The 12929-nt window shown below is 40.7% G+C and overlaps 1 pseudogene; it reads left to right on the forward strand.

The window, feature by feature from the left end:
* Positions 1-613: 613 nt before the first annotated feature.
* Positions 614-6787, forward strand: LOC101332839 (NADH dehydrogenase [ubiquinone] 1 alpha subcomplex subunit 12 pseudogene; annotated as a pseudogene).
* The last annotated feature ends 6142 nt before the right edge of the window (positions 6788-12929 follow it).

Raw genomic sequence — 12929 nt, forward strand, 5'->3', positions numbered from 1 at the left:
AAACCACTTAGTGAGACGTGGATGGTGAAACAGTTCACCTAGGAGCTAAGTGACTCTCTGTGAGGCTTGCTGTGGTCCTTAGGGTGGCCTTGGAAGGGACTGTCACAGCTGAGAATGCCTGTGGTCTGCCCGGGGTGTGTTCTAAGGACTCTGGTCATGCCCATCTTGTCTGATTAGCTCCTCAGGATAGAAATGATCTTCCCAAGGCAGTGACCAAATTCTAACCTGGGATCACTAGAAAAATCCAATTGTATTTGTATAATTGTATTTCAGGGCAGTGGATCACAGGGGCCATGATACACCCAAATATTTGATAGATAATTCAATTGAATATCTTTATAATTACATTCAAAGCACACAGCACAGGAGGGGAGCGAAGGGGTCAGACTGAGTCTGGTAGGAACTTAAGTCTCCTCTGTCTGAGTTGAGAAAGGCTTCCTGGAGAAGGCAGGAGTCACTTGAATAACCACTGGGACTCCATCTGCACCTAGTGTGTTGGGTTAAACCCAAACTGGCCAGGACTTGCAACCAGAGAGACTCAAGTGGGCTGGAACACAGGAATTTCAAGCATTGAGGGCTTGACATATGTCCCGTCACCAAGAATCACTTGCACATGTCTTGTTCCTCTACTGAGTGCAAGCCGCCTGAAGGCAAGAACCTTGACATTATTGAAACCTTCATGGGCCCCTGGACAGTGCCCGGTACCTGGCACTTGGCAAGGGGTAGGTGTCAAATAATTGAAGGAAGTCATATTATAGCCCCAGAGCTGGAATGGTTTGAAATCAGAGAGCTGCTATTCTTTGATCCTGCTAGGATGGCTAGACTCTCTTCCCAGCCGTGACCCTGGGGAAGGAGAAGATGGGTAAAGAAAAGAGTAGAACTGAAGCTTTCCTCGTTCCTCCCAGGTAGAAATGTGCCTAAACAGAAAGCAGAGAGGTGAGCAGACGTGCTGGGCTCTTCAAATATTGTATACAGAGCGTGCTTTTTCCCCTACCCCTCCCCCATTGTATCCCTCCTCACCTCTCCTTCGTGCCAGGAAAATCTGGAGTACAGAGTTAAATAATGATGCTCGGTTGAGTTCCATTCACATTCACTGAGTATGTGGTAGATTTGGTACTATTGTTCAAAACGTTTGCTATGCTTCCCTGTGAGAAAATTCTATTTCCCTTCCTCAGTGAAGCAGAGTTGGCTGCCTAACTGGCTTTCACAATGGAAAGCAAGTGGAGGTAACTCTCTCCTCTGAGCAGAAACTTTAAGAGCAAGTCTGTGATTCGACATCGTCTGTTTTCCCTCTGCCATGAGATCTGCCACATTCCAGATAAAAATTGCTCATCAGTCTGAGTTCCAGATTAAACAGGATGTGGAACAGGGTCCAAGCTGACCAACACTGGACATGTGGTGCGAAAAAGAAAAACGCTTTTCCTTACAAGCCACCAAAATTGGAGGGTGGTTTGTTTTTGCACCATAACAGCCTATGCTATTGATACAAGTACACTTTCCAAGTGTAAGGAACTGTGTCAGGTGCTAGAATACAAAAGTAAATGGCATGGACCATCATCTCTAAGAGACGCCTAATCTGTGATAGAGACAGAAACATACTCAGCAAAGTATTACCTGAATCAGATTTGTGAGGAAAATCTCATAGACTCTTTCCTGATAAAATACCTCGAGGAAAAGCAGTCCAGAGGCATGTATGCAGCTGATCAGGTAATATGGTCAGTGTGTCCAAAGAGTGGCATTTGGAGATCACGGCATCCAGGGGATTCTAGGGGGTGTTTATTATTCACAGAAATTAAGATGTCAGTATGTCCCAGTTTGGGTTTATATTATTTTTCCTAGTTGCATTATAATTAGCACTTTCTTTTACTCCATCAAAGTATCTCAGTTTAGATAATGAATTATATAATCACCCCAACATTAATATGACTAAAGCTTCTTGGTTGTTAATGGTCTGAGGCTGGCATCCTGGACGGGCCATGCTTCTCAGACAGGCTGACTGCATAAGTTGAGTGTACCAGATGGGCCATGCCGACTGACAGGATAAAATCTCAGATCACCTGCCACACCTACAGATCCCTGCTGAGAAAGAAGCCCAGGGGTGTCTTTCAGAAAAATACTCTTACGCTTTTGCACCGAGACCCTAATTGGCCCTGATACTTCTGCCACAACTGATTAAATCTGAGAATATGTGCCAGAGTTGACTGTGGACAGTCTGGAAGAAGGGCGGTGACACATTTTAAAACTGATTTGTTGGGCTTCCCTGGTGATGCAGTGGTTGAGAGTCCGCTTGCCGATGCAGGGGAAGCGGGTTCGTGCCCCGGTCCGGGAAGATCCCACATGCCGCGGAGCGGCTGGGCCCGTGAGCCATGGCCGCTGAGCCTGCACGTCCGGAGCCTGTGCTCCACAACAGGAGAGGCCACAACAGTGAGAGGCCCGCGTACCGCAAAAAACAAAACAAAACAAAACAGAAACTGATTTGTTCATCCATTCAAGAAATATTTACTGAGCACCTATTCTGTGGCAGGCCATCTATACTGAATAGTGACAAACTACCACAGCCGTATGCTGTCTTGGGAAATATGACAGCGAGACGCATTGTGCGGGCGGGAGGACCGGGGGAAGGAAGCAGCACCAGTGGGCTCCCATTCTGAGGAGGTAACAAGAGGGCACTCAGGCTGCTGCTAAATCAGAACCTGGTAGGCTGTGGTTCTAAAGCTTCTTACCCTAGAGGGAGCACCCCGGTCATGGGAGTGCTGGGACCCTCTGGAGCTAGCTTTGTGGCTGCTGAGATGGGTTAACCTACCTCCCGATTCCCACCTGCATCCCAAAAACCAACCCCCATCTAGGGTTGCCAAATTTGGCAAATAAAACCTCAGGGTGCCAGTTATATTTGAATTTCAGATAAACAAGGAATACTTTTTAAATCTAAGTACATCCATACAATATCTGGGACATATTTATACTAAAAGATTATTTGTTGTTTATATGAAATTCTAATTAACTGGGTGTCCTAGATTTTGTCTGGCAATCTTAACCCTAACTGCCACATCTTCATTGATGTGGCAGTTAAACTTGGAGCCTTGATTTGCTTTGCTACTGCTACTGCTTTCCCTTTTGGAAGGTCTGCAACTGTAGCTATTAGACCTAAAAGATAAGTAACCCTTAACTTCTGCCCCTTGGTTTGATTCTTGGCTTATCAGAAATTCAGATTGAGTCCACATTGGACTCCATTTGCAGAATCTGGGACCTCTCTTCCCTCTTAATCTCTCTGACACTCGGTTTGGTCAACAGGAACATGGGAATAATTTGAAAGATGTAAGGTCACTTACTCAATCAACAAACATTTACCAAACATTTTCTATATGCCAGGTACCCCATTCAGTGGTATACTCTATGTATATCGAGACATACATAGGCCTTTCCCTCCAGGAACTCACCAGCCAGTGACAGATACGAGAGTGAAAAAACAGATGACATGTATTGGGACAAGAGCATTGATTGGCATACAGAAGATTGGCAGCCCGGTACCTGGTTCAGTTGCTCCATAAATGCTGACTAGTCTTTAGGGACAGAGCTCTGGGCTCTCTTTCTTTCCACCCTATCTTAGCACTCCTCCAAGAGTTGAAGGCCTGCTCTGGCTTTCAGCCCTGGAGTGAGGTCCCCCCTGGCAAGGGTCCCTGACATCTTGGTCTGCCTTTCTAACCTCCACTTTTGATGCTCTGTCTACCTCTCCTGCCAGGACCTCCTGCTGCCTCCCTCTAGACCTCCCTGATTCTGACCTCCCACTCTGATGACAGGCCTTGACCCAGTAGTTCCATTAATCTGACTTCCAGGCATCAGGCATCCACAGAAGAGCTTGTCCAAGTGAGAATGATTCCCACTGTACCCTTTCACTTGGGCAAAAAATATGCCTGTGTCATAAAGCAATTCCCTTTTTTAACACGACCTTGTGAGTGTGGGCAATCACAGTGTGACGAGCCTAGTGGTGATGTTCAAGATGTGTAAGAGTATCAGAGATGGAAATAAAATACGATCCAGGTTTTCCAGCCAGGAAGTGGGTCTATTCATGTAGCTACGTCTTTAATGCCACTTCAACTGTCTAGTTTCTGAGTTAGCTCAAGCAATGTCAAACCTGCGACCCAGCACCGGCAGCTTGAGAGTGGGAGTGTCAGTGCAGATCTATTTCTGTGGCAAGTTCAGTACAGGCTGAATTTAAAATATGAAAAACAAAAGTGAGGCTCATGATTATGCCACCGAAAGGGGGGGAGGGGATAAAAACACAAGACTTCCACAGAAGCACCATCACCCTCCTCCCAACTGCAACTTATTACAAGTGTTTCTCTATTCCAACTCCTAACATCATGTGCCAAGCTGAAAGAGGCAACTCATTGTGAGGTTTTACTGTGTCTGCTTTTGGTAGCCAGCTCTGGTCCTGCCAACCCTTCTATCCTCTCGCCAGATAGAAAGTTGCAACACAGAGGAAATTGTCTTTTGCTGAGTGGAGGAATGGCAAAGTTCCCACAAACTAGGTCTTACTGTTTCCTTGGGGTCCAATGGAAGAGAGAGGGGGAACTGCTGCTGTGTTTCAGGCTCACGCAGATTCTCCAACATCCCAGGCAGGGGAGGTAGGGAGGATGAACTGGGGCAGTTATGTAGGGTTTTGTTTTTTTTTTTTAACCTAAATGCTCAGAAGTACCTCCACCAATAACTGGAGTCTAACATCAGTGAGTAAGATTGAAATGACCCAAGTATAAAATTAGCGTTTCTCATGTTAAGCACTCTTGTTTTGTGACAGTTGTTTCCTGGTAGGATGCTAATATAGCCTCTCGCATGCCCCTATAGGAATAAAACTAGTGGAGAGGCTGCTCTACAGGAGAGCTGTTGACCTGGCCTGCTCTCTCCAGGCATTTTCACCCATCCATGTTGGCTGGGCCTCCACAGTGATCTGACAGCATGACCACCTTACTTACGCCAAAACTGGTTTAGAAGGGCAAGAAGAAAACTGGGCATTTCTACTTATAATGAACAAGGAGTTTATGATAAAACATTCTTGTGAACTCAGGGTGGGGGGGAGGGGAGGGAGACGTCGGAACTAGCCCCCTTTTGTTCCCTGAGGTCTAGCCTTGGCCTTGCAGCATCTTTTGTCGGGATCTCGAGTCTTCATTGTTCGAGTAGTGATTTGTGGTGCATGGTTGCTGACTAATTTTCCTTTCTCTTTAAATTCCTGTGTCTGCTTTTTAGGCATTTTTATCTTTCCATTTCTTCTTCATGAAAGGGACTTCAAATAGAAATGGAAAAAGGAATCTCCTACAGATGAACTCTTACAAATTGTCAGCTTTTGCAACACAACTCTTATTTGCAACGTAAATTCCTTCATCACTAGATTGGAAGAGATGTGTAAACTCCTCCAACCAGTATATCATTGACTTGGGTTGCCTCCCATTTTTTAGCATAACTTTTCAGTTAGATAAGGACTGGAAATTTCCAGAACTGAAAATATATTTTCAAATTGGCATACAACGGTATACCTGTAGGGCATGTAATTTTAATTCATTCATTAACCCAACCAATAAAAATGTTTACTGTGTACAATGTGCCAGACCAAAAACTAGGTATCGTAAGCTTAACAGTGAACAAAATAAGTACAATCCTTGCCTTCCAGGAGTCAGAATTCATCCCTCCATTCATTCTTTATTTCACAAGTATTTACTGAGTCTCACAAATCTACTGGACATAATGCCAGGCCTGAAGATATAAAATAATTCCCTGGTCCTCCTAGTATCTCTGTATTCTTAATTTTTTCCTCAGTTCTAATGGCTTATTTTATACAAAATTTCAGCTCTGCAACTGAAAAACAACTATGATTGCAATTATCAGTAGTCCAAGACAGTATCTTTCAAAAATTCCAAACTACTAATTTTCAGCAATTTTTTTCAACTAATTAAATCCGAATCAGGTTTGTCCCATTTGAGATTTCATTAAAACTGAAGTGTTTGCTGTTTGAATGCTGTTTTGAAGTAAACACAGCCAGAAGGAATAAGCATTGTTAGGGCTTCATTTTCCACAAGGTTCTGCTTCCCTGCTCTCCTCATTCTAAGTCTTAGAATTTGGCTATTAAATATACATTTGTATATCCATCCTAATGTGTTTCTTAAATTGTTTTTATTATGACAATGAAAAGAATTAGTTCTAAATGCATAAAATCAGCTTCTAATTCTTACCGAAGAAGACGTAAGAGGAGTCTGAATATTCTCCCACGTGAAGTGTTCTATCATGCGCTCCCAGCTGCTCCTGGCGGCTTTCTCCCTGAGCGGGTTTTGCTTGGTGCACACCGGAGGCTGGGCCTGTGGGACACGATGGAGTTCCTGCGAGTCCCGATTGCGGGCTGCAGCGGGTCAACAGCCACGTCGGCCTCCACGGCAATCTATGAATTTTCCTCAGGGCAAACGACATGAGGATTGGTACATTAGTGGGGAAGACAAACATGGAAACAAACACTCTGAAGACAGCAAGCAGCTTTTTGGCCATCACTGATGAGTCATACACACTACTGAAATGAATGTCAGGAACACATCACGGGATGTGGATGGAAGCATGGTGCCCCCGGAACGGCATCCTTGGCTTCACTGTGCAATCAATGATGCTCCAACAACAAGAACACGACTGCTGGTAAGTTCATTTGGACAAACCGTGAATTCATCGAAGTGGCACTCCAGAACAATATGTAGTTTATTCCACCAGAAAGAAGATTCAGGAGTGCACCCCACCTTCAACATCTTACAAGTAAAGACAATGAAAAACAGTTTAAACACATAAAATATAGGACTTTTCATGTAACTGCCCTTTTACTGCTTACTATTAACTTGATTAAAATTGTTTGACTGGGCTTCCCTGGTGGGGCAGTGGTTGAGAGTCCGCCTGCCAAGGCAGGAGACACGGGTTCGTGCCCCGGTCCGGGGAAATCCCACATGCCGTGGAGCAGCTGGGCCCGTGAACCACGGCCACTGAGCCTGCGCATCTGGAGCCTGTGCTCCACAACGGGAGAGGCCACAACAGTGAGAGGCCCGCGTACCACCAAAAAAAAAAAAAAAATTGTTTGACTAAGGGAAAGAAGTGTCAAATTAGAGAGTCAAATCAAAAAGTGGAACTAAAGTACATGGAGGTCATTCAAATGCAAACTACATGGATTCCTCATAAATTACTGGTGTCAAGGTAGGAAGGAAAGAGATGCAACGTTGACAGGAAGTTACTAAAATAACAGGCCAAATAAATTAAAAATTTGATTCTTAAAACATTGGGCATCAGGCAACACATGACAGTGATCTGTGAGAAACGTGCCCTACGATTGCCCCAACTTCCTGCCTTGAGAGCTTTTCCAGGCTACAGCACGGGGATGGGGAAAGAAACCAGGCTGAGTCCCGGAGCTTCCCTGAGTTGAAGAGACAGAGCTGAATGTTCATGGAGGCCCAAGCAGCTAGAACTCACAGGGGAAATGATGGTAGAGGAGAGAGCTCTGATTTAGGCAGAGAAGAAAGCAGCTTTTAGTTTGCATAAGACCTACAAATGTTTCATCAACTGTTCAGAAGTAGTTGGCTCTAGGGTCTTATCCTGTGTAAAAGAAACAGCTCTCTCATCCCTGTGGTTGAAACAGCACAGTTTTGCAGCTTGACAGGTAGGGCCTAGATTCCCAAAATGGTTGCATTTGAAGGAAATCTTCTTCCTGGTTTGGGTACTAACATAATAATTTCTATTTTGGTCTGGCCAGCTAAATGATGTAGTTGGTGAATTGATTCCTAGTATTGAATCAATATGAACAACAGCCTATACCATCTGAGATGAAATTTAACTCTCTTCCTCTGTAGGCTTCGGTGGTTAGAGATGGTTCTTCAAAGGCCATCTCCAGTGCCTTTGTCATCCATGATGCCTGCTCTTAATCATGTGAATATAAACAATTCACTTTCTCTTATCATAATTATCGTATACTGACTTCCTTTCCTTATTGACATATCACCAACACTGATCATCTCACACTTTAAAATCTGAACTTACTGGGTCTTTATTGTCCATCTTTTGAATCACCAGCTGTCCTTCTGTATATGTGAGGATATCAGTGTTCACTGAGAGTGTCTTTCTTGATTCCCCTCGTGCCATTCTCTTCTGGACTCATTATATTGCTAGTGCTCATTGTACTATTCTCTAATATTTATATTAATAGGACTCACTGCACCAGTCTCTACTCACTGCATACATTCTTCCTGTAATGTACAGCCATGTCTCCAACTTCCAGCCACAAGATTAAATCCCCATTGATTTCCAGAGCTCTTGACTAGTATTTCCTGTTGCCTTCTGGATCTTTCTACCTGCATATCCTACAAGTACCAGAATATATGAATTTTCCCTGTTCCTGATTCCAATTAACAGCACCATGATTCACCAAGAGATCCAGGCCAAACTGCCACCAGCACCACCACAAAACCTCACCAAGTGCTTAGGCTCGAGTCTCTCAAATTGACCTACTCTATGCCTCTTAAATATTACTCCAATCTGTATGCACGGTCCTTTCCATACTCAGGCTTACATGCATCCTTTTAATATGGATCTCTTTGGAATATAAAATGGGCCATTTTAAACCCTTCTTTAAAAGAACAAGTGTTCTTTAAACACTTGCTTTTAAAAAGATGTTCTGTTTAAGCAGCACAGAGAACAGGAAAGAGAACATCCTTTCCTTTACAAACATATAGAAATAAAAAATAAAATATAGCAAAATATTTTAATACAGAGCTGAACTCAAAAGACAAAAAGGGAAATCAACCAGAAACAAAGCAGGAGTCAAAGCCAGAACATTAAACTCAAGAGCTGAAATAATAGTACAGCCTGGTGGTATATTGGATATATTTGGCCAAAGGGAAAATATCCAAGTAGTGACAGAAAATATGGCCTTGAGGCCATGCATGTGATGAAGATGAGTTCACAACACAAGAGAATCAACAAATGTAACAGAGAGATTACCACTACAAAGAATATGGGATAAAGTAACAGGCAAAGTGCTTATAAAACTATCTCCTTAAAACTATTAAGGAGGTAAAAAATTAAGAAAGAAGGAAAGGGTGATACTTTTTAAATGGCAATGTAAAAAAGAGAAATTATAATATCATAAGATGAAAGATTTAGTAACTAAAATTAAAAACTCAATGAACTGGAGAACAGCAGTTTAAATATAGTAGAAGAAAGAATTAGTGAATTAGAATATAGGTGAGAAATTTATGCATAAAGGAACACAGAAAATAAAGAGATGGAAAATAGAAAAGAAAGGTTAAAGTATAAGATCTATCTGAAGAACATAATAGAAAGCCAGCATATATCTAATAGGAATTAGAATGAAAGAGATGGAATATTTGAAGAGGTAAAAACTGAGAAACATTTAGAATTGACAAAAAACATGAATTCTCAAATTTAAGACTGGGACTCAGTAGAGATTGTCACCAGATGAAAGAAAGTCTCAAATTTAATTCTGAGATTTAAGAAGCATATCAAAGGGCATAAATAAAAACCGATACCCTGGGACTTCCCTGGTGCTTCAGTGGTTAAGAATCCACCTGCCAATGCAGGGGACACGGGTTTGAGCCCTGGTCCAGGAAGATCCCACATGCCACGGAGCAACTAAGCCCATGTGCCACAACTACTGAGCCTGAACTCCAGAGCCCACAAGCCACAACTATTGAGCCCGTGAGCCAAACTACTGAAGCCTGTACGCCTAGAACCTGTGCTCCACAGCAAGAGAAGCCACTATGATGAGAAGCCCACATGCCCCAAAGAAGAGTAGCCCCCACTCGCTGCAACTAGAGAAAATCCGTGTGCAGCAATGAAGACCCAACACAGGCAAAAAATAAATAAAATAAAATAATTCCTTGGTAAGATAGGAATGGCTTTACCAGACCTCAAAGAGAATTAAAAACAACAACAACAACAACAATATCCTTCCTATATACATGATAGTGAGACTGAAAAATATAAACATAATAATCTTTTTTTTAACTGAACTATAGTTGATTGTATATTGTATTTGATTCAGTGCACAACATAGTGAGTCAGTGTTCTTGCATATTATACTCCATTATAGGTTATTACAAAATAAAATGTGTAATTTCCTGTGCTATGTAGGAGTTTGTACCTGTTAATCCAATACCCTTAATTTGTCCCTCCCCACTTCCCTTTCCCGTTTGTAACCATAAGTTTGTTTTCTATATCTGTGAGTTCACTTCTGTTCTGCATATACATTTGTTTGTATTATTTTTTAGATTCCACATAGAAGTGATATCATACAGTATTTTTCTTTGTCTGACTAATTTCACTTAGCATAATGCCCTCCAAGTCCATCTGTGTTGCTGCAAATGGCTAAATTTTGTTCTTTTGTAAGGCTGAGTAGTATTCCATTGTATGTACATACCACATATTCTTTATCCATTTATCCATTGACAGACACTTGTGTTATTTCCATATCTTGGCAATTGTAAATAATGCTGCTGTGAACATTGGGGTGCATGTATCTTTGCGAATCAGTGTTTTTGTTTTGTTTTTTTCAGATATATACCCAGGGGTGGAATTGCTGGGTCATATGGTGAAAGCATTTCCTCTAAAAACACAAATAAGACAAGGATACCCACTCTTGCCATTATTATTCAACATATTTTTGGAAGTCCTAGCCATAGCAATCAAAGAAGAAAAAGAAATAAAAGGAATTCAAATTGAAAAGGAAGAAGTAAAACTGTCACTGTTTACAAATGACATGCTACTTTACATAGAAAATCATAAAGATGCCAACAGAAAACTACTAGAACTCATCAATGAATTCAGTAAAATTGCAGGATACAAAATTAATATACAGAAATCTATATGTTAACAACAAAGTATCAGAACAAGAAATTAAGGAAACAACCCCATTTGCCATCACATCAAAAAGAATAATATACCTAAGAATAAACCTACCTAAGGAGGCAAAAGACCTGTACTCTGAAAACTATGAGACACTGATGAAAGAAACTGAAGACAAACAAACAGATTGAAACATATACCATGTTTTTGGATTGGAAGAATTAATATGCTAAAATGACCATATCACTCAAGGCAATTTACAGGTTCAATGCAATCCCTAACAAAATACCAGTGGCATTTTTCACAGAACTAGGACAAATAATATTAAAATATGTATGGAATGACAAAAGACCCAGAATTGCCAAAGCAATCCTGAGAAAAAGAACAAAGCTGAAGGTATAACCCTTCCTGACTTCGGACCATACTACAAAGCTACAGTAATCAAAACAGCATTGTACTGGCACAAAAACAGACACATATATCAGTAGAACAGGATAGAGAGCCCAGAAATAAACCCACACACTTATGGTCAAATAATCTATGACAAAAGAGTCAAGAATATACAATGAGAAAAGACAGTCTCTTTAATAAGTGGTGCTGGGAAAACTGGACAGCTACATGTAAAATAATGGAATTAGAACACTCCCTAACACCAAACGCAAAAATAAACTCAAAATGGATTAAAGACCTAAATGTAAGATCAGAAACCAAAAAACTCCTTGAAGAAAATGTAGGCAGAATGCTCTTTGACATATATCACAACATATTTTTTGGATTTTTCTTTTAAAGTAAAGAAAATAAAAGAAAAATTAACAAATGAGACCTAATTAAACTTAAAAGTTTTTGCACAGCAAAGGAAGCTATCAACAAAACAAAAAAACAACATACTGAATGGGAAAAAAAATTTGCAAATGATATTACCAATAAGGGATATTAGAGATGTTAATATCCAATGTTACTATCCAACATCTATAAACAGCTCATACAACTAAACATCAAAAATACAAAAAACCTGAGTTAAAAATGGGCAGAAGAACTGAATAGACATTTTTCCAAAGAGGAAATGCAGATGGCCAACAGGCACGTGAAAAGATGGTCAACATTGCTAGTCATCAGAGAAAAGCAAATCAAAACCACCATGAGATATCACCTCACACCTGATGATAAAATGGGTATCATCCAAAAGAACACAGATAACAAATGTTGACAAGGATGCGAAGAAAACGGAATCCTCATACACTGCTGGTGGGAATGTAAATTGGTGCAGCCACTGTGGAACACAGTATGGAAGTTTCTCAAAACTAAAAATAGAGCTACCATGAGATGATCATAATTATATCTTTCCTTTCACTAATGTGGTGTATCAGTATCACATTGATTAATTTGCATATGTTGAACCATCCTTGTGACACTGTAATAACTCCAACTTGATCATGGTGTATGAACCTTTTTAGGTATTGTTGGATCCAGTTTGCTAATATTTTACTGAGGATTTTTGCATCTATATTCATCAAAAATATTGGCCTGTTTTTTTTTTTTTTTTTGTAGTATCTTTGTCTCTTTTTGGTATCAGGGTAATGGTGGCCTTGTAGAATGAATTTGGGAGTGTTCTGTCCTCTTCAATTTTTTGGAATAGTTTGAGAAGAGTAGGTATTAGCTCTTCTTTACATGTTTGGTAGAATTCCACTGTGAAGCTATCCAGTCCTAGTCTTTTGTTTTCAGGGAGTTTTTTTTTTTTTTTAATTACTATTACAGATTCAATTTCATGTCCAGTGATCAGTTTGTTCAAATTGTCTGTTTCTTCTTGATTCAGTCTTAGAAGACTGTATGTTTCTAGAAATTTGGCCATTTGTTCTAGGTTGTCCAATTTGTTGGCATACAACTGTTCTTAGTATCTTTTTATGATTTTTTGCCTCTGTGGTATCAGTTGTTATTTCTGCTCTTTCATTTCTTATTTTGTTTATTTGGGTCTCCTCTTTTCTTCTTGGTGAACATGGCTAAATGTTTATTAATTTTATTTATCCTTTCAAAAAACCAGGTCTTGGTTTCATTGATCT

The sequence above is a fragment of the Tursiops truncatus genome, chromosome 11 (genome assembly GCF_011762595.2).
Source record: "Tursiops truncatus isolate mTurTru1 chromosome 11, mTurTru1.mat.Y, whole genome shotgun sequence".
NCBI lineage: Eukaryota > Metazoa > Chordata > Mammalia > Artiodactyla > Delphinidae > Tursiops > Tursiops truncatus.